Genomic DNA, 26,747 nt, shown 5'->3' with positions numbered 1-26,747 from the left:
TTGGGTTTTAAAGGGTTAAAACTATCATTTTTAAAATCATATGGAATCATTCAACAACCATACAAAATTCTGGCATATGGTGTGAGATGATCATATCAGTTACTGGTTAGCAATCTACTTGCTGCATTTTGCATTTAGGGCAGTGCTTCCAGAAGCTCCGAAGGGGATAAAACACATCTGGCATACTAAATGGAGCCATCGAGACATGTCCTTATCACTAGAAATTTCTGATGAAATAAAAAGGTTCAAGAAAATGGTAGCTATGAAGAAACAGTAAATTTGCTCCACATTAGCTAGGACTTGGTATCGGACGATCACTATTAATTTTATTAGCTGATAATTTTAATAAACAGTAAAGCACATGAAAGCCTTCTACATCTATTTGGTATTTTTAGTATATCAAGTGACAGAAATCCAAGGTAATAACAGAACCACACAGAAACTCTTTATTTCAGTAACCTTGACAAAGTCACTCTACTTTCTGAACATCTCAGCAATAGATACATCAGTGTCCATGTTCACCCTTTATTCCCAAACAAAGCTAACAAGTATGCACCACATTTCCTAATGCTGCATTGGTTTAATGTATTTTTCTTTCCTATGAATAAAAAGTGCAGTAGCAAACAGTTATGTTCTGAGACAAAATTGATTAACATGAATTATTTAACCATTTTTTACAAACAGTACTAAAATATTTGGTCTTAATGTCTAGAACAAAGCCAGATGCTAGTATGGTTTAATAATACTATAATGACTGTGGTTTGAAGTTAAAAGAGTGCATCAGACTTGGGCTCCCATTGTTCCTCTTTTGTACTCAATGGGATGAAATCAGAAGCTTTGGTTTACAATTTACAACAAACAAGATGCTGATTCAATAAGCTATTTTGCAAATAGATACAAGATAGGATTTATTGGATTTGGACAAAACAAGTTTGTTAAATATATATGGACCAGTAAATATAGTTCATACCTTTTTTTAATGAAAATTATCAGTACTTTTGATCAGTGACGTCATCAAAGTAAACAAACCCACGTGCTGATTACGTCACCAGATCATGCCCCCTAAGCGGAAGTGACGTGCACAGCCCCCACCCTCCGGATGTGACGTGGATACCCCTCCTCCCCGGCTGGGGTGTGCATAATTGACCCACGTGGTGCAAGATTTCATAAGATCATAACCCTAGCTGAATATTTGTAAAGGCCTAAGCAGCCCTAGCTGAATATTTGTAAAGGCCTAAGCAGCCCTAGCTGGATATGTGTAATGGCCTAACCCCATCAGATAGGGTTGAAACTTATCCCATCAAGAAAGATGCCAAGACTCTGTGTACATGATTAGTTTAACCCTAGATTAATTCTATGGACATTCAAGGGTGGGGGGAGTGGGGTTGTGAAATAAAAAAAATGTTTTTTATTTGTAATCAATCTCCAATTAAACCCACTTTTTTCCCTAGAAGGAATTTATTTCTAAGCAATGTTGGTTTTAATTTTTGTTGAGACATGGGGGTCTGCATTTAACCATTTTCTCTAAAAGGTATGGGCGGCATTTAAAAATGCCTCTAAAAAAGCACCCTCTACAGGAGGGTGGCAGGAGAACGAGGTGCCTCATCTAGTCTGACTTTATGATCACTCGAGCAGAGCTAAACAAGGGTTAAAAGCCAAAAAATTCCTGACGTAGATGAGGCACATCGTTCTCCCACCTCCTGTAGAGGGCGTTTTTTTAGAGGCTTTTTAAAACAGTTAAGCAGAGTCATCCACACAGGACTCTGGCAGCAACTAGCTCAGCCTGACCTCAGCTCTTGCCTTTTTCCTTTTACATTTTTTTTTCTTTTCATGATGGCAGGCAAGAGCAGAGTTGAAATCCTCTCCGAAACAGCTGGAAAAGGTACTTGTAGGCTGGAGGAGGGGGAGGAATTCAAACTTCATCCTCCTGGTGCAACTTTGTGTGTATGTGTTTGAGAGAGGGGGAGGGAACATATTGAGATAATTCTTTAGTTTATGCACTATATAACACTCTAATACTATGCCTTTGGGTCTTCTGAAATTTTAATTATCCAATCATAAGCAAAAACAATGTTTTCAGTAGAATGAATTTCCACTTCTACTTACACCTGCCAGCCAAAATGCTGCTAGTGGTATTGCTAACATGGGCTGAGAAGGAAAACCTAAATTTTCTGAATCCTGGTACAACTTTGTGTGTGTGTGTGTGTGTTTGAGAGAGGGGGGAGGGAGGGAGAGAGGGAGGAAGGAGGGGAAGGGAGAAGAAAAAGAAAAAGAAGGAAATTTATTTAGCAAAGAAGAAAAACAAATGCTGTCGCTTTAAATCGAAACTGAGAATGCCTGGCTGTAGAATTCTGGGAGTTGAAGTCCAAAAAAATTGCTGCCTCACCAGCCATAAAACTCACCGCATGCCACTGTGTGGCAGAATAGCTTGGGTGTAGCCGGTCTAAGTGGGACCTTAGCCGGCGACCCATGAGAAGCTCGGAGGGGCTTCTCCCCGTAGTAGTGCTTGGCATGATGTGTTGAATTAAAAGATAATGATCAACCCGTGTTTGCCAATCTTCCGGGCCCATCCTGGATAGGGCCTCTTTTGCAGATCTCATCATTCTCTCCACCTGACCATTGGACACCAGATGGTCTGATTGCAAGGTGTGGGGGCGTCCTGGGTTGCTTTAATTTTTTTAGTGGTCGGGTGAATCCCATACCTGTTGATGAGGTACCCTAAGAATCCAACCCTTGGCACGTTAATTTGGCATTTTTCTTTTTTGAGATGGAGGATTTGTCTCTAATTCTGGTCAAAACAATTCGTAAACATTTGAAAAGTTGTGCCTCATTTGCAGCTGATACCAAGATGTCATCAAAATAGAAAGGGAGGGATACTTCTGGAATTCCCTGCAAAAGCTGTTCCATGACACTTTGGAACAGTCCAGGGGTGATACTAATTCCAAATTGCAGGTGGTTACATTTGAATCACCCCTGTGCATCACAATGGTTTGGGCCTCTGCCGTAGAACCATCTACAGGCAATTGTTGGTATGCCTGTGCCATGTCCAATTTAGCGAATACTTTGCCATGGCCTAAGGAATGTAATAAATGCTGTACAATGGGTACAGGGTAAGCCCTTTGTCATAACGCTTTATTGATTGTGCATTTATAATCTGCGCAGATGTGGACAGACCCGTCAGATTTGACAGGTGTCACTATAGGGTCTTCCAGCGTGCGTGATCAACCGGTTCTAGGATTCCCTGGCCTATGAGCTTGTCAATTTCCAGAACTATTTTAGGGCTGAGAACGAAAGGTACTCTCCTGGCTTTTAGCCTGATGGGGGGTATGTTGGGGTCCAAATTAAAAGAGATTGGGGTCCCCACATACTTACCTAGACTGGTGCTGAAGACGTCCTTGAACTCCTTAAAGAATTCTTCAGTGTTCTCGTCTTTCAAGGAGTTGATACTGGTCACTTCTAGGCCCAGCGCTTCGAACCAGTCAAGCCTCAGGAGGTTCTGCAGGTCACCACTGACCACCATCACTGGGAGCTGGAAGGTGCCCTGGCCCATGATGTGAACTTGGTTCCCCTGGTAATCGCGAAGGAGGATGTCAGGTGTGCGAAGATGCTGCTTCTTCAGGCTAGGGATAGCCTGCTTGAGTGTAGACCACGGCATGATGGTCAATGATGACCTCGTGTTGATCTCCATCTCGCATGGAGAGCTCTCAATGAGGACTGTGAACTTCAGCTTTTTTGACCACTTTGTGCGGACTTGGCCGATTGAGGTGTGGTAGGTGACTCTGGTGTCGCCCTCTGAGCGCCGTGGTGGTGGCTGTTATGCTCCTTGGTTGGGCCTCTGCTGGTGGTTTGGTTTCTTGGCTTCTGGGTCGTCATGGGGTGCTCACTTCTGCAAACCTTGGCGATGTGCCCCTTTCTCTCACAGCACTGGCAGATAGCATCGCGGAAACGGCAAGATGATCTGGCATTGTCTCCTCCGCAGCTTGCACAAGGCGGGAAATGTGATTCCAATTTGCGCTTCAGATTGGCGCGGCTACTGCGCATGTGGCAGCTGTCATCTTCACTGTCTGAGCCCTCGGCCTCTGTAGCCTCACAATGTATGAGTGTATCTTGTGGAGTGCTTTGACACTGCAGGGTTTCTGTAGACTTAACTGCAGATTCAGATGGCTTCGTCCAAGACAATTTGTAGAGTGAGATTAGATTTGGCAAGTAATCTCCTCTGTAAATTAATGTCCCACATACCGCATATGATGCGGTCAAGTATAGGTTCGTCTAGGTCTTGGAACTCCCAGTACGCTTCAGCTTTTCTTAGCACCGCAACGTACTCGTTGATCGATTCGCTTTCTGATTGCGAATATTAAATTCGTGCCGGCGGACATGCTTAGACAGCTTGGGAGGGTAGTGTGTCCTCAGCATCTGTTGGAGCACCGACCAAGCGACTGATTGGAGTGGTATTGGCTCTGATAGGTCTTTGGCTGTTTCGAACACTTCCCGTCTACAGTAAGCCAGGAACATGTTCTTCTTGCGGCCTTCAGAAAGGCCCATGAGGTCATTGGCTTCGAGGAAGCAGTCGAACCTCAGTATATACAATTCCCAGTGCCCATTGACTGGGTCGTATGGAGTCAGTGGGGCGTGCATGGCCATTTTGTATTCTGAGGGAGTTTTGAGTTTGCTGCTCAAAAATGGCAGCTCGAAGCCACACTGAGCTCCGGGCTGGATTTACTTGCTGGATTGCTATGCCCTTTTTGGTTCGCCTAGTTGCCTTCCACTCCCACCCTTGTTGCCAGTGTTAGATCGGGTAATGGAAAGGCACACTCAGGCTTAGGCAACAACAGCTCTTTATTGTAACAGAACAAGTATGTACAATCCAGCGAAGGTTCAGTCTGACAGCAGCCCTTTTATAGGGAGCTGTCAGACCCTTTGACCAATGAGATTAAACCTCTGTTCCCGCTGGATCAGAGGATCTTGGTGGAAACCATTATGACAGTTGCTAGTATCTAACAATTACCTTATGTTTGTTCATCTAAAACCTGCTAATCACAAATGAGTTTAGTTTTCCCATTAGTGTTTAAATTCCTCTTAAAGGATTTTCCAGAAACAACTCAAGTCATTTGCTTAATTTATAAGATTAATTTACAAATATGCTAACTTGTAGGTTTCTTTTTTAATCTTTACTCCCACAATTATCTCATGTTGTCCTATCCCTGTATTCAGTATTTTAAGAACCAAAATAAAAAGAGAGGAACTAGTGAACATTCCTGCCTCATTTTCTTTTCACAAGGCTTTGTTAAATATCCATTAAGAATTGTGCTTTCTCTGCAGTGTAAATCAATCTTTTCCATTTTGTAAAATCCTCTCCAAAGTTCGTATCTTCCAAAACTTTGAACAGGAAAGTCCAATTCAAATTGTCAAAGGCTTCCTCTGCATCTAAGAATATTAGTGTGGCATATTTTACATTACATTGCTCCAAATATTGTAACATTGTCCTTTTAATTAAAAAAAAAACCTCATATTGATCCTCACAAATAAATTATTGCAAAATTATTTTCAGTCTATCAGCTATAATTGTGAACAATTTATTTTAGCGGGAATTAAAAAAGAAAATGGGATTGTTTTATATATAAACCCCCAACTTAAAGCAGAATGTACAAGTGACTTTGAGAAGGGAGCAATGTAGACTCATTCCTAAGAAAATGAAAAAGGTGTGAAAGAAACTCAAAATAATCTCATATTAATTGTGTTTGATAGGAGAAACTGTCACAAGCTTTCGGTTTATTCTAAACCACAGTAATAAAAAAAAAACATTTCTGCAATCCCTGTTTCTTCTGTTCCTTGACCTGGCCTATCTTGAAGGGCTGACAAGCTAGTAAGCATGCTGCTCCATCACAGAGGCCTGATTACACAAAATGAATAATTCTGGATTTGACCCCCCTCCTGAAAATGAGGGACAAGCCCCTTTTTCTCTCACTATAAAAGGAGCTGATGTAATTGACAAACTCCAGTGGAGTCACGCAGTCCTAAAATAATCCTGCACTAACAACTTAAAACCAGCACTTTAAATTGCACTTGTAGGGAAAGCCGAGGTGGTGTAGTGGGTAGAGTGCAGTACTGCAGGGCACTTCATCTGACTGCTATCTGCAGTTCGGCAGTTCAAATCTTACCAGCTCAAGGTTGACTCAGCCTTCCATCCTTCCGAGGTGGGTAAAATGAGGACCTGGATTGTTGGGGGCAATATGCTGACTCTATAAACTGCTTAGAGAGGGCTGAAAGCCCTATGAAGTGGTATATAAGTCTAACTGCTATTGCTATTGCTATAAAGCCAATGCAGAGCCTGAAATGTAAGCAAACACCTGAGGGCACCAGGGCCACTGTATTTTGCATTACCTGAAGTTCTCAGGTAATCTTTAAAAGCACTTCCATGCAACGAGCATTGCAGTGCTCCAATTGAGCAGCAATGAGGTGATAAGTCACAACTGGTATAGCTTTCACCTGCTAGAGAATGCCACCATCAGGGTTACTGCATTTGGAAAAACTACCACCTTAAAGAGACCAGGCAATCTTCTGTATCTGGTTTTGGTAGATTTTCTCTGTTATCTTGAGCACATATTGTTTTCTTATGGAATATATTTTAAAGCAGGGCTCACCAACCTTTCAGATCTCAGGAACCACTAAATTCATAATTTTAAATCCTACAGACCACTAATACAATCTGCCTAATGACTGGCTGGGTGGGTGTGGCTAGGGGGTCATGTGACTGGGTGAGCGTGACCAACTTGATGGCACTCACATTGAGGGGTGCCTCACTAGCCTCTACCCTCCCCTCCCCTCCCAGCCACTCTTCACCTCCCCACCCGGGCTCCTTTGGGCCCCAAAAGGAAGCAGTTGTTGGAGCTAAGCAGCCACCATGAGAAAGAGTTGGCAAAACAGCTCCGTTCAAATTGGATCTGACCGAGGAGGAGGCTCAGTAGAAGTACCTCACTGAGAACTACGAGCATAGGCTTTCCAAGCAGAGGGAAGACCTGCGGGAGTGCAAAGGCAGCAGGCTGAGATGATCAGCCAGTTCCAGGCCATGATGCAGTCCCACTGCAACAAGGCTCTCTGGCTCTTCACTACCAGTGGCGCTTCCCTCCAGCCTTCGCCCAAAGCCCCACACCAGGAGGCTGAAAAGGACCCCAAGTTGGAATTTCTGCTCTCCTCCAACCCACACAAAAAAACCCCAAAGGGAGAGATTATAAACGTTCATTGCACGTATCCGTCCCAGGCGCTGTAGTTTAAGGACCCCTGATTTAGTGCAATATAAAAAATGCAAATAATTTTTCTGAGGACTACCAAAATTTTCTTGCAGACCATCAGTGGTCCATGGATGACCTTGGTCACCACTGTTTTAAAGCGTTAGAGAATATGATGACCCAAATTTATCATTTTCATGTTACAGAATGGTTCTTTTCCACCATCTCCCAAACCATCAAATGTCTTAATTTATGTAACATACATAATAAATCCTACACTTCATCGTTTCATAGGTGTCAAATGAAAGGAAATAGTTATGAATATATATGAATACTTGTCTGGATGGGAAATAAGGACAGCATTACTCATTTCTTTTATTTCAAACCCTTCTGATACTCTAAAATAAAGTATTCTGTCATCTTATCTAAGCAGTGATTAACTGAGGTACATGGACTCTTGCATTTGTTGACATATTTATTGTCGTTTTCAAAGACAAATATAATTGCTAGGTTGCCAAAGATGTTTTCTGACTTTTAAGAGTACCAAGATGACAGGACTGAACACAGCAACTGCATTCATTTAAATATATTCCATCCCCCATCTCAGTGAACAAAATTAATAGTTCTTTCAGTAGTTCTGAACAGTAAATTTAAGCAGCACAACAGTTATAGCCTTCTCTATATTTTTGAATGTTTTAAGGATATCAGCACCATCTCCCTTTGCAATCTAGCAGCTTAAATTTGTAAGAGAAAGTAAATGCATCTTATTTGACGTTTATCAAACATATCCTGAGCTACTGTTACCTTCATTTTGCCAATTTTTTATCTATGTCAGGGAGTCACAGGGCCACTGATGTTAATAAAGAGTATGTGGACACTCTAGTAAAATTAAATTTGCAAGCATTCCTTGCACTTGGCGGGTTGTATCAAGGAGATATTAAACTGAGAGAATTTCCAGACCATATTCAGTAGGCAATGCTGCCAACATTACAAGCAGAATAGATTTACTTTCAGAATCAAATAATTAAGAATGACAACCCTTGATAATGTTGTTACATATGAACCCTATATATGAAATTGGTCTCCAAAATCTTTTATAATAGCCCAGGATTGTTTGCATAGATTTTCTTGAGTTTCACTCTAGGTGATAAAGTAAACACAGCTACCGTATGTCATTTCCTTGGTAGCAACTCTCCCAAGAAAGCAGTAGTACTGGCTTGTTGCAGCTTTCTTCTGGAGAGTTGTTTTGATTTTCCACTTGACTCATAATACAATCATGGCATTTTCTGGTGGTCCCCCATCCAAGTGTTAATCTGACTAATTAGATCTGCGTAGCTTTTTGTAGGGAGTCAGCCAGAAGATGGCTAGGATTACTCTGAGGCATTCTTCATTATTATTGACAAGGTAACACAATATAGCAGTGTTTCTCAACCTTGGCAACTTGAAGACGTCTGGACTTCAACTCCCAGAATTCCCCAGCCAGCATTCGCTTCAATTCTGGGAGTTGAAGTCCAGACATCTTCAAGTTGCCAAGGTTGAGAAACACTGCAATACAGTATTTCTCCAAGCAGTCTTCCTACCTTTTCACTGTATTATTTGTTAAAATTAAGCAGAAAGGATTCTTAGTCCTTGCCAGCCATTTTCAGTATCTGACAAGCAAAATTGCAATATGATTTTTTTTTTAATGAAGCAGCAAAGTGAGCATTCAGTGTTCACCGAAAAAAAACGTGCCTTTTTTGCAGTTAAGTTCTCATCTCCATTAATGGGTCAGTCAATACATGAGGTAGTGCAACACAATTATGATACCATTTTAAATTAGTATATTGGGATGGGTCATCTGTAAAAATGAAAAGGGAATGTTATTTATATAAATGTTATATTAGTAATGGTAATAATTGTGCTTGGCTGGAGGTACACGTTCCATTAGGCCCTGAGTGGAACCTTGATGACAGTCTCTTTAGATGGGCAGTGACCAAATGGAGATCAGACTTCTCCAGGGTCAGGGTTAAGTGAGGTCAGGAGTTTTCACTCCCAGTGTTCTTGCAATATGAATATCAAGACTGAACATAATATTATAGCTATCACAATCTGCGCGCAGCTCTTTTGCAAACATTGAACAAAGAAGATTCACATGCTGTTGTTATGGAAAGCCATTTGTTATATGCTTCAGATGTTGTTGTTTTTTTACAGCTCAGTGGAACAAAATTTTCTTATTACTGGTGCTAACTTAAATTCCTAGGATAATGCAGGAGACATGTCCCGGCTGTGGGCCTTAAAACAAATGCTGCTAGGAAGGACATGCATAAAAACTGATTCAATCTGAAAAATGCAACTGAAATTTCAAGAAAAAGCTTTGAACAGATTAATTAATGTCCAGTTCCTTTGCAGTAAGGCTGCTGTGTAGAATGAGAAGTTCTTGTAAATCAGGGAATAGCAAGCTAATTACAACCCAGATAACCATTGATTTTGTGGGGAAAAAGTGACTGCTGGGAGGTGAGCGCCCCCTACTGGTTGTTAAGTAAGCAGAATTAGTTGCGCTTGACTGACCTTGTCTGGCCTCGAGAAGTTAAGCAGGCTCAGGACTGGTTAATACTTGGATGGGAACCACTAAGGGGTCTCAGAGGTGTAGATTAGGCTGGTGGGGGGGGGGAGAGATCCCAAAGAAAAATGATCCCCAACCATCTGCACTGTAGCCAAACTGCTTCAATATGTCCATTATTTTTACCAAGAGCTGAGCTCAATTTGAAGGGATCTTCCCTCTCATCTAATTGCTCTAGTGAAATTAGCTGTCGGGTACTTTAGTTAATATCACCACACAATTAATCACAACATCTTTTAGGTGGAGTGGATTCAGTCCGAGTGCCAATTTCTGATGCAACTAATTTTCCTATATCAGGAAGATACGTACTATTTGGGGGGCTCAAAATACTCCTTGCATTCCACTCATTTTTAAATTATTATTAAATTTGCCATCTATCTCAACTCTTATCCCACATATAAGGATCAATGGGAAAGGTTCTTGTTGTTAATCATGAAAACACACTTGCCTTAGCAAATAGCCCATATCTTCCCCCTTCTTACACTCTCCTTGTTTTCAGCTTTAATAGCCAACAAGCCCATTCAGGCCTAGGAAACATTAGCAGCCCCATTGGCAGTGCAGATCTGTAGAGCTGTTTGAAATTGGCCCAGCACCTTGGCCTGTTTTGAGATCCTGCACACGGCACAAATGAATCAAGTTCTTGCCATTTAGTGCACACTGGATTGTAGAAGAGAGAGCAGACCATGTCATCTGTGCTGACATCTAGCTGTATCCCAATCCAGTTGTCAAGTCAGCTGTTAGCTGAATTGTCATGTTACCTGAATTGTTTCAATAGTAATAGTACTTAGACTTATATATCACTTCACATTGCTTTACAGCCCGCTCTAAGTGGTTTACAGAGTCATCATATTGCCCCCAACAATGTAGGTCCTTAGAAGGATGGAAGGCTGAGTCATCCTTGAGCCAGTGACAATCGAATACCCGAACTGCTGGAAATCTGAAGTCAGTACAATTAGCCTCAATATTGCATTCTAACCACTGTACCACCACGGCTCAATCCATTTGCTTCCATTATTTTCCCCGAGGATCATATTTTGAAATAGGAAGGATTTAACTCTTTGTCCTACAGTGGAGTCTAGGCCAGACAGGAGCCCTTCAATTATATTTTGCACCGGCATTGCAAATTCAAATATGCAGGAATGATCTGAAAGGGGAGGGCAGTGGAAGGAGATATAAAGTTCCTGTACTCCATATGTGATTTCTGATCCTTGTTGTCCCATTTGTCTCTTTTGAGTAAAAAAAGCAAAGCAATACGGCTCTTTAAAAGAAGATGCAATTTGACTTTTTCTGTCTTACTAGTAGTACCTTAACAAGGATAGGAGATATTCTGTTGCTTTAGATACTTTTTTACTCTAATTATTTTTATTAACTGTAACTTTGTTTTGTAATGTAGTTTGCTGTGTAATTAATAAATGAACACAATATTATATCAAGCCTAGCTCAGTATTGTATCAGCCTATCTGCATCTGTTGGTCAATGAGTAAAGAGCACATGGATGACCAAGTAATATGACCATCCACCAAGCCAGCACTGAGGATAGTTTCTTCTGCAGCTTCCAAACACTGGAAGTCTTCTGGCAGTGGCTGCTCTGGGAGTGTGCTTCCCGCTCTATGGTTGTGGGCTGGCTCCTGGAAAACTCTCTGCCCCAGCTGCTGGAAGACTCTCTGGCCCTGCAGAGAGAGCTGGCCCAGGTTGTGGTGAGGCTTGGAGGCGGATGAGTGGGGGTAAAAGGCGCTTGTGCAACCCCTCTCTCCAGCCGAGCAGAGCACCACTCACCGACCCAGCAGTATCCCAAAGGCACCAAGCTGCACGAGCACCTGTTTCCCCCTGGTTCCCGCGGCTTGGCACCTTTGGAATACCACTAGATCAGTGAGTGGTGCTCTGCCCAGCTGGAGAAGGGGGTTGCTGGGTGGCTGCTCGTGAGCATGGTCACCTCATAGCTGCTGTGTTGGCTGCTGCAGCACAACACAGCCGTTCACCCTTGAGGTTGTGCCTGCATCCTCCCGTCCCTGTGTCAAGCTCCTTGGGAGCCCGCTTGCAAGAGAGCTGCCGCCCAGCAACTCCTCTCTCCAGCCAGGCAGAGCACCTCTCACCGACCCAAGCCGTGTGAGCGCCTTTTCCCCCCAGCTCCCGTGGCTTAGTGCCATTGGGATACTGCTAGGTCAATGAGTGGTGCTCTGGCTGGCCAGAGGGGGGCTTGTTCAAGGGGCTTATTTTTGGGGGAGGGCTTATATTTTTGCCCACCCCAAAAGTCTGGTATGGCCTTATTTTCAGGACATGTCATATTTTGGGGAAAACACGGTATGATTGTTGTTGTTGTTATTCACACAGTCAGCCAGATGTTCAGTCTGGGTTTGGCATTTTTGTCTACCTATCGACTCCTTACCTGGGATAGGCAAATCTGGATGTTTCGTGGTGTTAACAGATATCGTTGCAGGATGGAAGCAGTTCCAAGTAAAGCTGCCTTCTGCAATTGACTGATGGCAAATTTGTCAATGCCTATGGTATTCAATGACAAATTATTATTATTATTGACTTTATTCATTAAACATGACACAGTCAACTGAACATTCAAAAACGTATCACAAATACCATTGCCTGGTGCTAACGGTTGATACTGGTTTAAACATATCTCAATCTTTCAGAATCTTTTCTTTCTCTTCTAAGGTACTAAACCAGTTCTCAAGGTTTTATGTCATTTGCAGAGGTGATCCTCCTCCTCTTTGTACAAATTTTTGTTAAAAACACCGAACAGCGCACAGGAACCAGGATAAAACTATACAATAGTCCACTTGGTACTGTTCTCCACGATGGAACTATTTAGGAGTATTTTCTGAGTGCAATCATCCAACCAATTGTGAATCAAACGTAGTGAGAAAGTCATTAGAGACCTTGTTGTTCTTGTAAATCTCACAAATGTATATAATGCTGTATGGAATGTATTCATGAATTTACCTGTTTTTCTTTGCATAATGCAAGCTGTAAGAGGATTTCAGACTGTGGCCTTACTATAGATCTTTTCTGCTGTATTATAGAATATCATTATTTATCCCACTCATTATTTGTATCAGGAAGGATTCATTATCTATGGCAGTAGCTTCCAGATGTTGTCTTGTGGGAAAAGAGGCCAGAATCCTAATACACACTCTCTTCCTCCTGTTCCTCTTCTTCCTTCTCGTCCTCCTCCTCCCACACAGTAGGGTTAATTCTCAGTCATCTAGGTCATGGTTGTCTGAAAAAGCTTCTTGGATTAGAAGTGAAACGTTTTCAAAGGAAAAAAACCCAAGAAAGTCCAGTTGCCTTTTGGAAAAGGCACCTTTGAGAATAGGACTAATTCTGACTTCTTATTCCCATATAACTGGTAACATTTGAATAAAAACAACTCATTTTAAATGTGTGAATCACACATTTAATAGACTAGATCAGTGGTAGTCAACCTGGTCCCCACCGCCCACTAGTGGGCGTTCCAGCTTTCATGGTAGGCGGTAGGGGTTTGCTGTAACTCTGCTTTATAAATTTTATAAAGTAAAGTTACTTCCCTACTTTATAAATCACCATTACCGTGGAACTGGTGGGTGGTTAGAAAATTTTACTACTAACAGAGATACAAAAGTGGGCGGTAGGTATAAAAAGGTTGACTACCCCTGGACTAGATAGTTTAGTTTAGCACTATTTAGCAAAGTTTCTTTTCTACATAATAATTCAGTTCTCAAACACAAGAAAACTCAGCTTGCAGAGTCTGAATAATCACTGTGTAATACATTTAGTTGAGATATACAAACTTCCTCAAGTGTTTTTATATTTGTAAATCTCTTCTAATCTTTATTAATAGTAATCTGGGAGGAGGTAAATATTTAAAAGACACAGTACACATAAAAGCAAAATGTATCATTCTAACAATAATAAAAGTAATGAAGACAGTGAAGAGAGCTATAAAAAATAAAATAATGAAAATGGCATTCAGAAATCCATTAGCAAAGCGTGATGATGCTTCAGAGGCCTAGGAAAGTATTTTAAATGTAAGCAAAGACCTTTGCATTTAAAACCCTTAATGAAGATTTTTAGAAAGGACTAAAAGCTATGATAAAATCTTGAAAATAAGGCTAATATCTTGATTCATAATGGACTATAAGTCAATACTGTCATTCTCACTTACATTACTGCAGACTACAATTATTAGAGTGCATAGCGCCTTATGCTCCTTTTTTCATAACCTGCTCTTTTTCTGTTAGGCTTGCTGCATTATTTAATTTTATTTGCCTCTGTTGTTCAGTAACAAGAAGATAAATAGCAGCGTAATTGTCTTTGTTTGCTTTTTGCCATGAAAAATGAAGCAGTTTCATTGCAACCCCACAATATTGTTTGTTCCTTTTGGTATAGATGGAACTTCAGAGTTCTTTAAAACTGACTTGGATCACACCAGTTACCAGTTTATTATCTCAGAATTACTATTTTTTCAAATCAAAATTTGGAGTTGTGGACATCACAGAATAAAGGGTAAAGCTGGAAAAATATATGTTTGTTTGCATGCGTGTGTATAAATGATCCAAATGATCAGTATGATATTTAAGCTGAACTTACTGGGCAGTTAGGTCAGTGGCCTTGAACAATAAAAATCCTTTAAAAATCCATATAGAATCAACAGTGAAATCAATTGACATTTCATGTACAAAGATGAGCCTCTTAAATACCTTCAAGAATAAGAAAGGTAAACCAATATCTTTATTACATTTAAGAGAAATAAATGAAATTTAGCAAGGCCTCGTTCTAAGAAAACCAATAAAATACTTTCCAGACATGTTGACCCCGTTAAATTGTGTTTGAATATCAATATACCTGTGGTTATTTTTGTAGCAACTAAACAACCACCTTTTATTTTTCTTCTACACTGAGCCAGATTGATGATGACATCCAGATTTATTTATTTATGACATTTTCAGCAAATGGTATAGTCCCCGTGCATACCTGCCTTTTGTCTATAATGGACTGAATAAGAAATAATAAAATTACACTCAACTTCAAGCAAGATGAAAGCTACACTACTTCAAGAGGTGATAGAATTGCCTGTTCTGAATGGGATTATACTGTGCCAGGTAGATCAGGGAAGTATTGTGGGGTACTTCTGGACCCATACGTTCTCTCTGTTTTCCAAGATTGAGCTAATAGCCAAGATAACCTTTTAACTTCTTTGGTTGATACACAACATCCCTTTGGAAAATGACTTAAAGTTTGAGTGTAATAACAGTGTTTTGTTGTTTTTAATGTTTTATGTTTTAACTGATTAGGTTTTATAGTTTTTTAAATGATTTTGTTTTTTTAATTTTTGATTATGAGCAGGCCCAAGTTGGCTGAAAGATAGGAAGCTATATAAATGTTTTAAACAAACAGACAAACAAATCAATGTTCTATATAAAACTGCTCACTTTGTGCCTAGTCAGAAAGCTCCAGTTAATCCAGAAACCAGCAGCCAGATTAGATAAGGAAAGAGAACATATTATACATGTGTGTAAAACATGTAGTGGCTGCCTATTTGTCTTGAGCAAAATACAAAATATTGGTTATTACCTTTAAAGCTTAGCACCAAGCAATTTTGAGACAATGACTTCCAGTTTAGGTCATCTAAGAAGTTCACCTCCAGCTGTTGTGACTTTGGTGGCTCAACTCAAGATCAAACCTTTTCTATTGCTGTTCCAGCTCTTTCAGATGCATTTCCTACAGAGCTGACTGGACAGGCAATTCTATCTTATAAAGTTTTTAAATAGATATTTTAATGCAGGCTTTTAATTACTTATTCTAAATATTAATTGCAATTATTCTAATCCTTCACTTCTTAATTCGTCTATTTCTTTGTCTGAATGTATTTATTTTATACCCCACCTTTTCTTTTTTATAAAAGTAAGTTTTGAATTTAAATGTAAGTTTTACTATGAACTGCCAAGAGACTTTGATAGTATATAAATGAAATATTAAAAATAAATACAATCACGAGCAATTGATAGGAATAAACAAGCTAGTTCCTTGTTCAAAGTCTATAGGTCTACCATTTCTTACATGTCAGCAGGAAAATCCACATCAGATATCAAGAATCTGCAATAATGAAAACATGAGAATGGAATTCTTGTTCATTCTTGCTATTTTTGTTTCAGACAATACCTATTTTGACAACCATTAAAACAATGGCAGAATGACATATCTAAATTTGTCCAGAAAGAGAAAAAAACACAATTTAAATATAAAGTTTTACAAGATGTGTAGAAAAGAGGAGGATTTGACACAATATTTTTCTGTCTGTTACTTAGTTTAGATGAAAATGAAGGTGTTGTTAAGTAATAGAAGGTTACTGGATGAAAACGGTCACAATCTGAAATTTGGATAGCATAAATGTTTATGGTATGATGAAGCTAAGTAGAATGGTCTTTAAAATTCATTATGTTAGATGAATTTGGAATGTGGAATAAATATACATTTAAATTCTGTCCAAAAAAACCTTTGTGGCTTTCAGTGCCACAAGCATTTCATAGATAACAACTGATAAGTAAATATAAATGGTTAGCTTATTGTGAGGTACTAGAATTCTCTCAAGAAGTCTGTAAAATGAATTCAAAAGATGGTCTGATAACAGAAGGATATTTATGTTCATGGTTTTCATATGAGCTGCTTGCTTCGCCCATTGCTTGCGTATGCACAGTTGCCTGTAAATTGTTCTATGCATGCACAGAACATTATAAAAACATGCCGGCAATGGCATAAGCAACCGGGGAACCGGTTCATGGGTGTGGCCAGCCTGTCGTCCCTACCAGTTCGGCGACCCAGTCCCAATTGCCACTACCAGTTCATGTGAACCGGTGCAAACTGGTAGCAACCCACCACTGGAACAATTATCAGAAAGATTTGAACAAAGTAAGAATGAGTTTTAAAGTTGTATAAACTTTTGATGAAATATGAAACAGAGGAATAAGTGAAATAATGTAATAAAGTGGACTAAAATAATTGGTCATAATAAACAAAGGTATCAATGGAAAATAGAAAGGTAAAAAAAAAGAAATTTATTTTTTAGCCTTAGAGATTTTTTTAAATAAAATGATATATTGTTGCTATTGATCATGAGACATTATCTAGAATTTATGAAGTACTTTGAATCTTTGCCGCAAATGTGAACAATATGAAGGGACATTTTATTATGTTGGGTGTACATGCAAAAAACGTTTTTAAAAATTGATACAAATACATTAATGCAGAAGATTTAAAAGGATAAGGAACAATTGAAACCAGAGACTTTTCTTTTGGGACTAATGGGCAGACAATTATAAAAAAGTCATGGAACGTTATTTTCATATATGATAGCCACAACAAGACTATTACATATTCGAAAGTAGAAAAGTTCAACATTATCCACAATGGAAGAATAGCTAGTGAAGATGATGGATCTTGCAGGTGTGATTCTTTGATTAGAGAAAATAGAACGTCTTTATTTATGGCTAGCTGAAAATCCCTTACAGTATAGTCTTTTTGCATACAACAGAAGTCATTCCTAATTTGTGGGTTTGACGATTAGAAAAAATTTGAACAATAGAAAAAAAGTAAGCTTTTTTTGTAAGCCGCCAACAGTGTCATGGACAAGAACTCACTAACTTCTTCTTCTATTTATTTTTGTTCTGTTTTTCTTCCCTTTTTCCTTTCTTCCTTTGTTTTTTTAATCCATTATGAGTTTGTGTTAGTTTTTATTTCTTTGCAAAGCCTTTAATAAAATGTGTATCCTTCTGACCTCCACAAAATACCCTCTCTACTCTCTTGCTGAATGCTATGGAATAAATATAATTTGAAACAAGCCCAGAATGTGATCATGAATTCCTAAGCTGTATCCAACAAGGGAGCGTGAGCATAGATGTTAATTTTATAAGACTTTGAAGACCACCTCCAAGGCCATTTCTATAAACTCGTTAAAATGAAGTGCTCTATCCTGTCATAAGTACTGAGCACCACATTCAAGCACTCATTTTGAATGAATTGTTTTACAGTGACCTGTTCACTAAATTGAAATCTCAGTTTTGGCAACATTCTCGCTTCCCCTTCTTTGCCCAACTGATGAAATCAGTGTTTATGAGGTACTTGGAAATCCACTGAAAATAGCTGGAAGGTTAACATTAACATCCTCCCCAGCCTAAATACTCTTGTGCCGAATGGCAGTGGCTTTAGCATTCATTAACCTCAACATTTACTATAATAATGATAATATACCTTCCTAATGCTGAGAATTATGGATTGAAGCTGAAAGTCTGTTCCCCAATGATTATATGAATTGGTGGAAACCTAACATAGACTGAAGGGCCCTAATATGAATTCCATTGGAATTGAGGAAGCTTATAGAATTTCAAGTGACTTATAAAAATCAGTGTGCTATACATTATAGAATAAAAAAATATTCAAATTGCTTTGTCTTGTTTTTTCATTTATTTAAAATGTGAGTGGTGCCTTATTTTTTTATCATTGATTCCAACTTTTGCGGTTCAGCAATTACTTCAAATCCTTTCTTGTTGTGATCCTTCAGGAAATTGGTTGTGTAAGATGCGATAACACATTGACGTGATTATTGTTGCTTGTTGCTGCTAAAAGAGAGACAAGAACCGTCCTCGGCAGACAAACAACATCTCAGCTAATAAGGACTCATAATTTGCATATCAGCAGAAAAAGAGATAAACATAGATTATAATTCAATAGTCTGTAATTTTAATTGCTTATAGATGTTATTAATTCTGATTGTGATGAACTGAATAGGTAATAAGGCTAAAGGCTGTCAAATTAATGAAGTACATATTCATTAAATTCAAGGTAGCTTCAGTTTCTTTTATTGCACAAATACAATTAACACTTAATCTGAATCTCAGTAAGTTACATAATCATGTGACTCAAAATAAAGGGAGGATACAACCTTGGCCTTTTACTTTTTACATGGGAAAACATTAATGATGCTGACATTGGAGACAATTAGACAGTGTCAGCCAATTGTTTTTAGTCAGCTTTCTCTCACATCTGTGGTGTCTACAAGCAAGAACAGCCATTGTTTCTGCAGGCCTCTGTCGCGCTTTGGCTTTTTGTGCTAACCGTCAATCTTTTGGTGAATATCAAAGCGGTGAGGAAATTAGAACAGACCAGCTCTACTGCAATCCACTAAAGCTTAGCAGGGTGCATCCACTATGCTACTAATTAGGCACTGGCCAACAAAGTAACCTGTCAGTGCGTGCTTGCTATTTCCCACACACCTGCATTTCATACACTAATAAGCATACATCCAGGGAAAGAAAGGGATAACTGCTGAAGTGTGAAAAATGAACAAAACATAACAATGTTTCCATCCCCACCTAGACCACTACCAATTACCGTTAAGCATGAGGTAGAATCAACATGTCAGAAGAAACACAATACAGTATCTGAAACTAAAGACAAGAAAGGGGAGGAGGAAATTGTGTGTGGTGCCGGTGGTGCCGGGAACCATACATTGAGAACATTTAATGTTTGCTCTGAAATATCTTGCTGGAGTGGAGTTTGTGGTTATTTGTAAAAATCCTGACTGTGACCGTAATGATGGGGTTTCCCCATTTGCCGCAAGTTTCAGATTCTTGATTTCTTAAAACAAATGACTAAATGTCTTGACAATGTTTTCATTCAGCTGCATGCACTGAAATGAATGGGCTCTTCAAACACTCAAGTGTTGCACGCAGGTTACAGAGGTGTGGAAGCTTACCAGGTGATTCTGGGCCAGCCATGCTGTGTCAATGCAACCTCCCACGGCAGGTCTGTTGTTGGGTGGGGAGAGGGGAGAACATGAAAGATGATCCAATGGAAACATCATTGAATTTGTGGTGCAAAAGCATGATTTTAACCTGGTAAAGCAATACAATAAGGCAGTGTTTCTCAACCTTGGCAACTTGAAGATGTCTGGACTTCAACTCCCAGAATTCCCCAGCCAGCGAATGCTGGCTGGGGAATTCTGGGAGTTGAAGTCCAGACATCTTCAAGTTGCCAAGGTTGAGAAACACTGCAATAAGGATATAAATTGGCTAAGTTCCATGGCAAAGTATTTGACACTCACTGAAATCAGTTTTTGCCTTCCATTATTTCTTCTTGTTTTACTGAATCCTGAAGTCTTTAAATCATCATCCCAGCACTTGTTTTCATTTCAAATCTATCTTTTTCTCTCTCAAAAAATATAGGCAATGGAATGTAAATTTCATAGGTTTTTTTTTCTAATTGAATGATTATATCTATAGTGAATAAATAATTTTAAAGTCTGGTTTCAATTTAGGCTTGAAATGATCGTTCTTTCACTATATTTACAAAATAGTGCAACTATGATGTTTAGCATTAGCCATGATTTTACTTATGGAATTTTGAAGAAATTTACTGTAAATATGAAGAGTTTTTATCTGCGTTTATAAAATAAATTTTAAATCATCATGCTTGATAAATTTCTGGGCTCCTTTAGGTAACGACACATACTTACAAATAGTTTCTCCACATTTCTACTTGGTCTGCTACCAAATTAGATTACTGACAGTAAAACCATTTCTAGCGAATGTAGCTTAAAGAACTGTATAAGGAAAATATACATACCTATAAATGTTTTCAATTAAGTCTTTGAATAGGATAAACAGGCACACCTCAATTAAAACCAGCTAATGATAATTTGTTCCACATAGAGTTTTTCTTTAGAAAAATAAACATTGTAATCACTAGATTGTTTTTAAAAGCTAAAATCAAAGACACAATTTCCCTTCCAGACCTTTAACTGTACTTTTTTTTACTAGGAATGGCGGGAATGGTAGTCCCAACATATTCTAAAAATGATTAACATGGGTAAAAATAGCTTAGGGATCATGGGGGATGAAACTCAATATTGTATAGCATATAAAAAGATCCACTAAAAACAAAAAGAAATAAAGATGCCAATGAGGTGATTTGGTTTTTTGTCTATCTTATCACTTTTTTTTCTCAAGACTTATTTTCCATGCTTTTCTACACAAAAAAAATTTAATAGGGATATATTCAGTCCTTTAAGCAATACAATTGCCTTCTCTCTAAAATAAATTCCTTGTGTGTCTAATCACACTTGGACAAATAAAGTACTCAATTCAATTAAAATATGTCATTTTATGTATTGTAAAGAGAGTAAAATATTTCAAGGAGACATATAATAGCTACTTTGTAATAATAGTAATAACAACAATAATAATAATAATGTCTTATTACTTATTTATAGCAGCTCTCTGAGACTAGCATACATTTTTAAACAAATCTTAGAGAGAAGCCTACAAACAGTTTGAGATAATATGTGGCTAATCAGTTGTTTTTCTCAACCATGTCTTTAAATATTTTGTTCCATATGCAGCATGGAATTATGACATTGTTACCGAATCCTTGATGGGAATTAATACAATAAAGGGCAATATTCAAATGATATTTGTTAGATACTTTTGAACACCACTCTGCCTTTCTTCACACATTATCCAGGAGCAGCGTTTTCAATTATAAATAAAAACTTTCTCCGCCTCTTCCCACTTGAGCTCAAGCACAGAAGGCCCTTATTTAAAATGCAGCTCCTGAACAGGCCACCAGGCTGCCTGTTCAGCTGCCAGTGGCTTTTGTGTACAGAGATGTTAATTGGTCCTAATCCCCTCCTAGAAGCTGTTTTGGTAGCCTGACCTGGCACCCCGAAGGACACCTTGGTGTGAAAAACTAAAGGGTCCATTCAAAAGGGAGTGAAAAGCTGTACTGAGCATTCCAACATATTTTAATTTCAGGAATTAAAAAAGGGCGGGCTGGGGTGGAAGGGAAAGAGAGAAACATCATCATTCGAATTCTGAACTATTCTTTTTTTTTAAAAAAAAGCAAGCTCCTGGGACAATTAAGTCCTACAAATACTTCCTTGAAAGCAAATACCGGGGTGGGGAGTGAGACAGGAGGCTGATATCTGTGTGTATTTCAGGTAGAGCAGTTTTAGAGTGTGAGCCTCACAAACATTTATTTTCCAACTACATTTTATAGGCAGAAAAACAAGTCTCCTTATAATTTATGCCCCAAAAGCCAAAGTATAGTTTTAGATTTAGACTTCATGCACCTTTTTCATGCATCTTCTCATTTCATAATTCTGATTAAATATAATCACAAATGATGCCAGAACAGTTTCTATAATACCAGAATACACCAAGCTTATAATCAAGGCTGGTAAGAAAGACCTAATATAAATAATCAATGTTAGCAAGTTTTAGTTTCCTTTCTTTCCCCATCACTGTGTCATTGTAGAACGTACATTTACATCTTGGGTGGCAAATTATGCTAATAGGATGCACAACCCTCAACAGTGTAATTCTGAATTTTTTGACAAAGTTCACAGATCAGCTTCATAGGTCAAAGAAGTCTGCCTCCCACAGAGTGATCAAACAAAACGATTCATGTATGTGTGTGATTATTGTAATCATGCCAAATGCCAAGTGCTTAGGTAGATTGTATGTCACCTATTTTCATCTCTGCACTGATTTGTAGCAAATACACTAGCAATGTTTGGAGAAAAACAGGATGAAAATACCCTTCATGATGATAAAGTTGAAGGAACTGGGTATAAAAATAACATTTAGACACTGCTGCAGACTATCAAAGCAAATTCTAAGCAGAACACCAGACACCAATTATTTAATGTTTTTCGTTTATAAGCACACCTCCAAAGAGCTGAAAAAACATATCTCTATTACAGTAGAGATATTCGTCTCTATTAAAAATTATTTCTGATTCAATACTATGGCTAATTGGAAGGATGTACAGTGAGATGTGCCATGAAAAAAGGCATCATGTGTTTCTAATGGATCCTCAAGGATAAAAACCAAGTCATCTGCAAATGATTGTAGTTTCTATTCTTCTTTTTTTTATTTTTATTCCTTTTATTTCTTTTTCTTCTCTGATCTTCCTATTTAAAACTTCTAGTGTTAAGACAAAAAGTAGAGGTGATAATGGGCAGCCTTGTCTCATACCTCTCTTTATTTCAATAGGATCTGTCAGTCCTCCATTTATCATTATCTTTGCTGTTTGTTTGTGGTATATGGTTTGTATGGTTTGGGTAAATTTCTTACCAAAATTCATCTGTTCCAGTTGTAGAAACATAAATCGCTAATTCACAGTGTCAAATGCTTTCTGTGTGTCTAAAAACATCCAAGCCATTTGTTTTTCAGGGTGCGCCTCATAATACTCCAATGTCCAAAATTATTCTCATATTATCTTTAATTTGTCTCTTTGGTAGAAACCCATTTTGATCAGAGTGGATAAAACTGTTTAAATATTTTTAAGTCGTTCTGCTAATATCGAAGCAAATAACTTATAATCTGAATTTAACAAGGAGATGGGTCTGTAGTTCTTAATTTGTGATAGACCCTCTTTTGGCAGAAGTGTAATATATGCTTCTCATTTATCTTTTTTTTTTTTTTATTAAGCATTTATAGGCCGCCCTTTTCCCTGAGGGAACTCAGGGCGGCTTACAATAATAGGGGGGGGGGAGTGCAGGACAAAACACAAAAAGAAACCATGATTTCTAACCATGATTTGGGTATTCTGCTCTCTGACATCACCTTATGCATAACTTCTAATAGTGGGAGAGACAACGATTCCTGAAGTGTCTTGTAAAATTCCACTGGTAACCCGTCCAGGCCTGAGGCCTTTCCATTATTTTGTTTTTTAAGTGCTTCAGTTAACTTCATCATAGTTATTTTGCAGTGGCGGGTTTCAAAAATTGTTCGAACCTACTCTGTGGGTGTGGCCTCCTTTGTGGGAGTGGCTTGCCGCCCATGTGACTGGATATGAAGATGCCGATGACACTTGTCAGAACCACCTTAAATTACCTCACACACAGCACTGGCATGCATAAGAATATGATGTAAACTTGTTTTTTAAAAGGCATCTTTGGTTTGCGTTAAAACAACTTCAACACACGCAATGTTCTGATTGCACCACAAACACAGTAGTCATCCTTACCTTTCACAGAGGCACTGAGTTTTATAAATATGAGCATGATAGTGTAGAATAATCATATCCAAGGACCAGTGGTAGGTTTCAAAAAATTTTGGAACCTCTTCTGTAGGTGTGGCCTGCTTTCCGGGTCCACTGGTGGAACCTCTTCTAACCGGTTCGGTAGATTTGATAAACCGGTTCTACCGAATAGGTGTGAACTGGTAGGAACCCACTTCTGTTATTTTGCCTTCTAACATTGTTTCAGTTTCTTTGGGCATCTGGGGAAGCTTGGCTTCCTGTAGATATTGTTTGACTCCTCTTCTATATACTGTTGTTCATACAGATTACCATAGTAGTCTTGTATGATTTTCTTCTCAGCATTTCCATAATAAACTTGCCCTTGATCACCTCTTAGTTGCAATATTATCTTTGATTCTCTCTCTTTTTTCAATTTATACGCCAACCATCTACCTGGTTTGTTTGCATTTTGAAAGTAGTTCTGTTTAGCACCTCTAATTTTTTGTGCTAATTCCTCTTTTTCCAGTAGGTCCATTTTGTGCTTATTTATGTCCATTTTTATTGTAATGTCTTTTTTTGCGGTGATTTCTCTAACTCTTTTTACAAGAGCCTTATAGTCATTCTCTAAACCTTTAAAAGTCTTTTCTTTATTTCTTTTTCTTGTATAGTCTATTATCAAACCTCTGGTATAGGCATTCATTGTACTCCAGAGGTTCTGCATCGATGTATCTTCTTTTCTATTTTCTTTGAAGAAGAAAGTCAATTCTTTTTCCATTTTCTGTACAAAATCCTTTCTTTTTTAATATAGTATTATTTAATGTCCATCTAGATCTTATCCTTTGTCCTTTCCATTTAATTGTAATTGGATTGTAATCTGCCCAGATACTTGTTTCAATCTCAATTTCCTGTACATTACAAGTCAATTCCATTGTAGCCCATATCATGTCAATTCTGAAACATGATAAATGTCTATTTGAATAAAAAGTATATTTTTTGTAGAGTTTCTTTCTCTCCAGACATCTTTTAATTTTATTTCGTCTATCATTTTAAAAAAGGATTTTGGGAGTGGTTTTCTATTTGGCTTTGTTGTTTTTGTGCTTTATAGTTCATGTTCTGATCTACAATTCCATTAAAATCTCCCATCATACAGATATCAGCATAGTCCAAATCAATTATTTTCCTGTGTAGTTTTCTATAGAATTCATCTTATCATTAGGGGCACATACTGCAATGAAAAGTATTTTCTTAACGTTGTCCATAATTTCCACTATCAGAATTCTTCCATCGCCATCTGTATAAATTTGTTTCACTGAAATATTGAATGCAGAGGGTGAACTTAAATCTATGCAAGAGTTGAAACAGGAAGGAATAGGAATGAATTGGTTTTCATATGTGCAAATGCAATCTAGGTGTCATAAAGATCATAAAACGGAAGGTTTCTATGATAAAATGACTGAATTAGATAAAATTTTGACAGGTAATGATGAAAAAGTAATTTAAAAATGTAATGGAATATTGGTATATACATGTATTGAGTATCTAAAACATTTTGTTTAAAATGAAGGAATAACAATTGTAGTTGAACATATGAGGTACAATGATAACAATGTATGTATAGGTATACATGTATATGTATACTTGATGGACAATTTGTGATTCTATATACAACTGAAAGTAGTGATGTACAAATATAAAATGTTGGAGAATTCTTTCATATTGCAAAATAATAGAATGAGATAGGTGATTCCATAAATACATATTATTATTAAATAGACAAATAAGGATGCAATGTAATGAAATATTGGTATATATGTGAATCTAATTTTTAGAATATTTGTTTAAAATGAAGCAATATCAATTGTAACTGAACAATATGATGTACAATGATAATAATGTATCTATGTATGCTTGATGGATAATCCTTGACCTTATATACAATTGAAAGTGGTGATGCACAAATGTTTGTAACCAAATGACCTGCTATATGTAATTGATGCGGGTTTTATGTTTCATGTTTTGTTTGTCTTTGTTTGTTTAAAAATAAAAAAACTTTTTCAAAAAAAGAAAAGAAAAAAGCCATCATATCTACAGCAGTAATGAAAAGGCTTAAGTTGAAGGTAATAACAATTAGCTGGTAAAAAAAAAATGACTGCAATGACAAAGGCAAACAGAGATTAAAGATAATAGTCTACAATAACATTTGTTTCTTCTGTCCAAGTTCACTGTTATAATAATTTGAAAGTTCTTTGGGGCTTTTATGCACCAATCTGTTCATTCCACAGGCCCATACATAAGAAACCTTCTAAATGTCTTTAATTCATAATTTTGTTTTATTCTTCCTTGTGGATCAGGGCTAACAAATTCACATTATGTGATGTATTGGGACTTGTTTCCCCCGTCACTAAACCGGGCGTGGGCGTGGCCAGCATGTGACACATCCGGCCCACGGACTGGAAGTTTGACAGCTTTGTTGTGAACTATGAATTATGAGAATTAATAAAGTGGAAAGTTGTACAAGCATAGATTTGTTGGTTTCAAGCTTTGTAGTCAATTGGAATGTATAAGAAATCAATTTCCTTTATTTTTCCCAATGATATAGGTAGGGCCACTAGGTGACCAGAAGAAAATAGCCAAAGCTCCCTTTTTATGCCCCAAAATTATCGTATAGTTTCAGTGAAATAGGCAGCTTCCATCCTAGAACCTCCAAATCTGTCCACAAGTTATTCAGTTACAATAATGCTGAGGTCATTAGCCACTCAGATGCTGCTTAAGATATTGGTAGAAAAAATAGGCAAGAAAAAAAAAGAGAGAAACACAATTTACTGATGGTGATCTGTGGATCTGATCAGAAAGCAAGTCAAGTTGTCCTTGAAATTCTCTTCAGATTCCACAGGTCTGGGAAAAAAAATTGA

Source organism: Thamnophis elegans, chromosome 10, assembly GCF_009769535.1.
Source record: "Thamnophis elegans isolate rThaEle1 chromosome 10, rThaEle1.pri, whole genome shotgun sequence".
Taxonomy (NCBI): domain Eukaryota; kingdom Metazoa; phylum Chordata; class Lepidosauria; order Squamata; family Colubridae; genus Thamnophis; species Thamnophis elegans.
Note: the sequence above shows the minus strand (reverse complement) of the source record.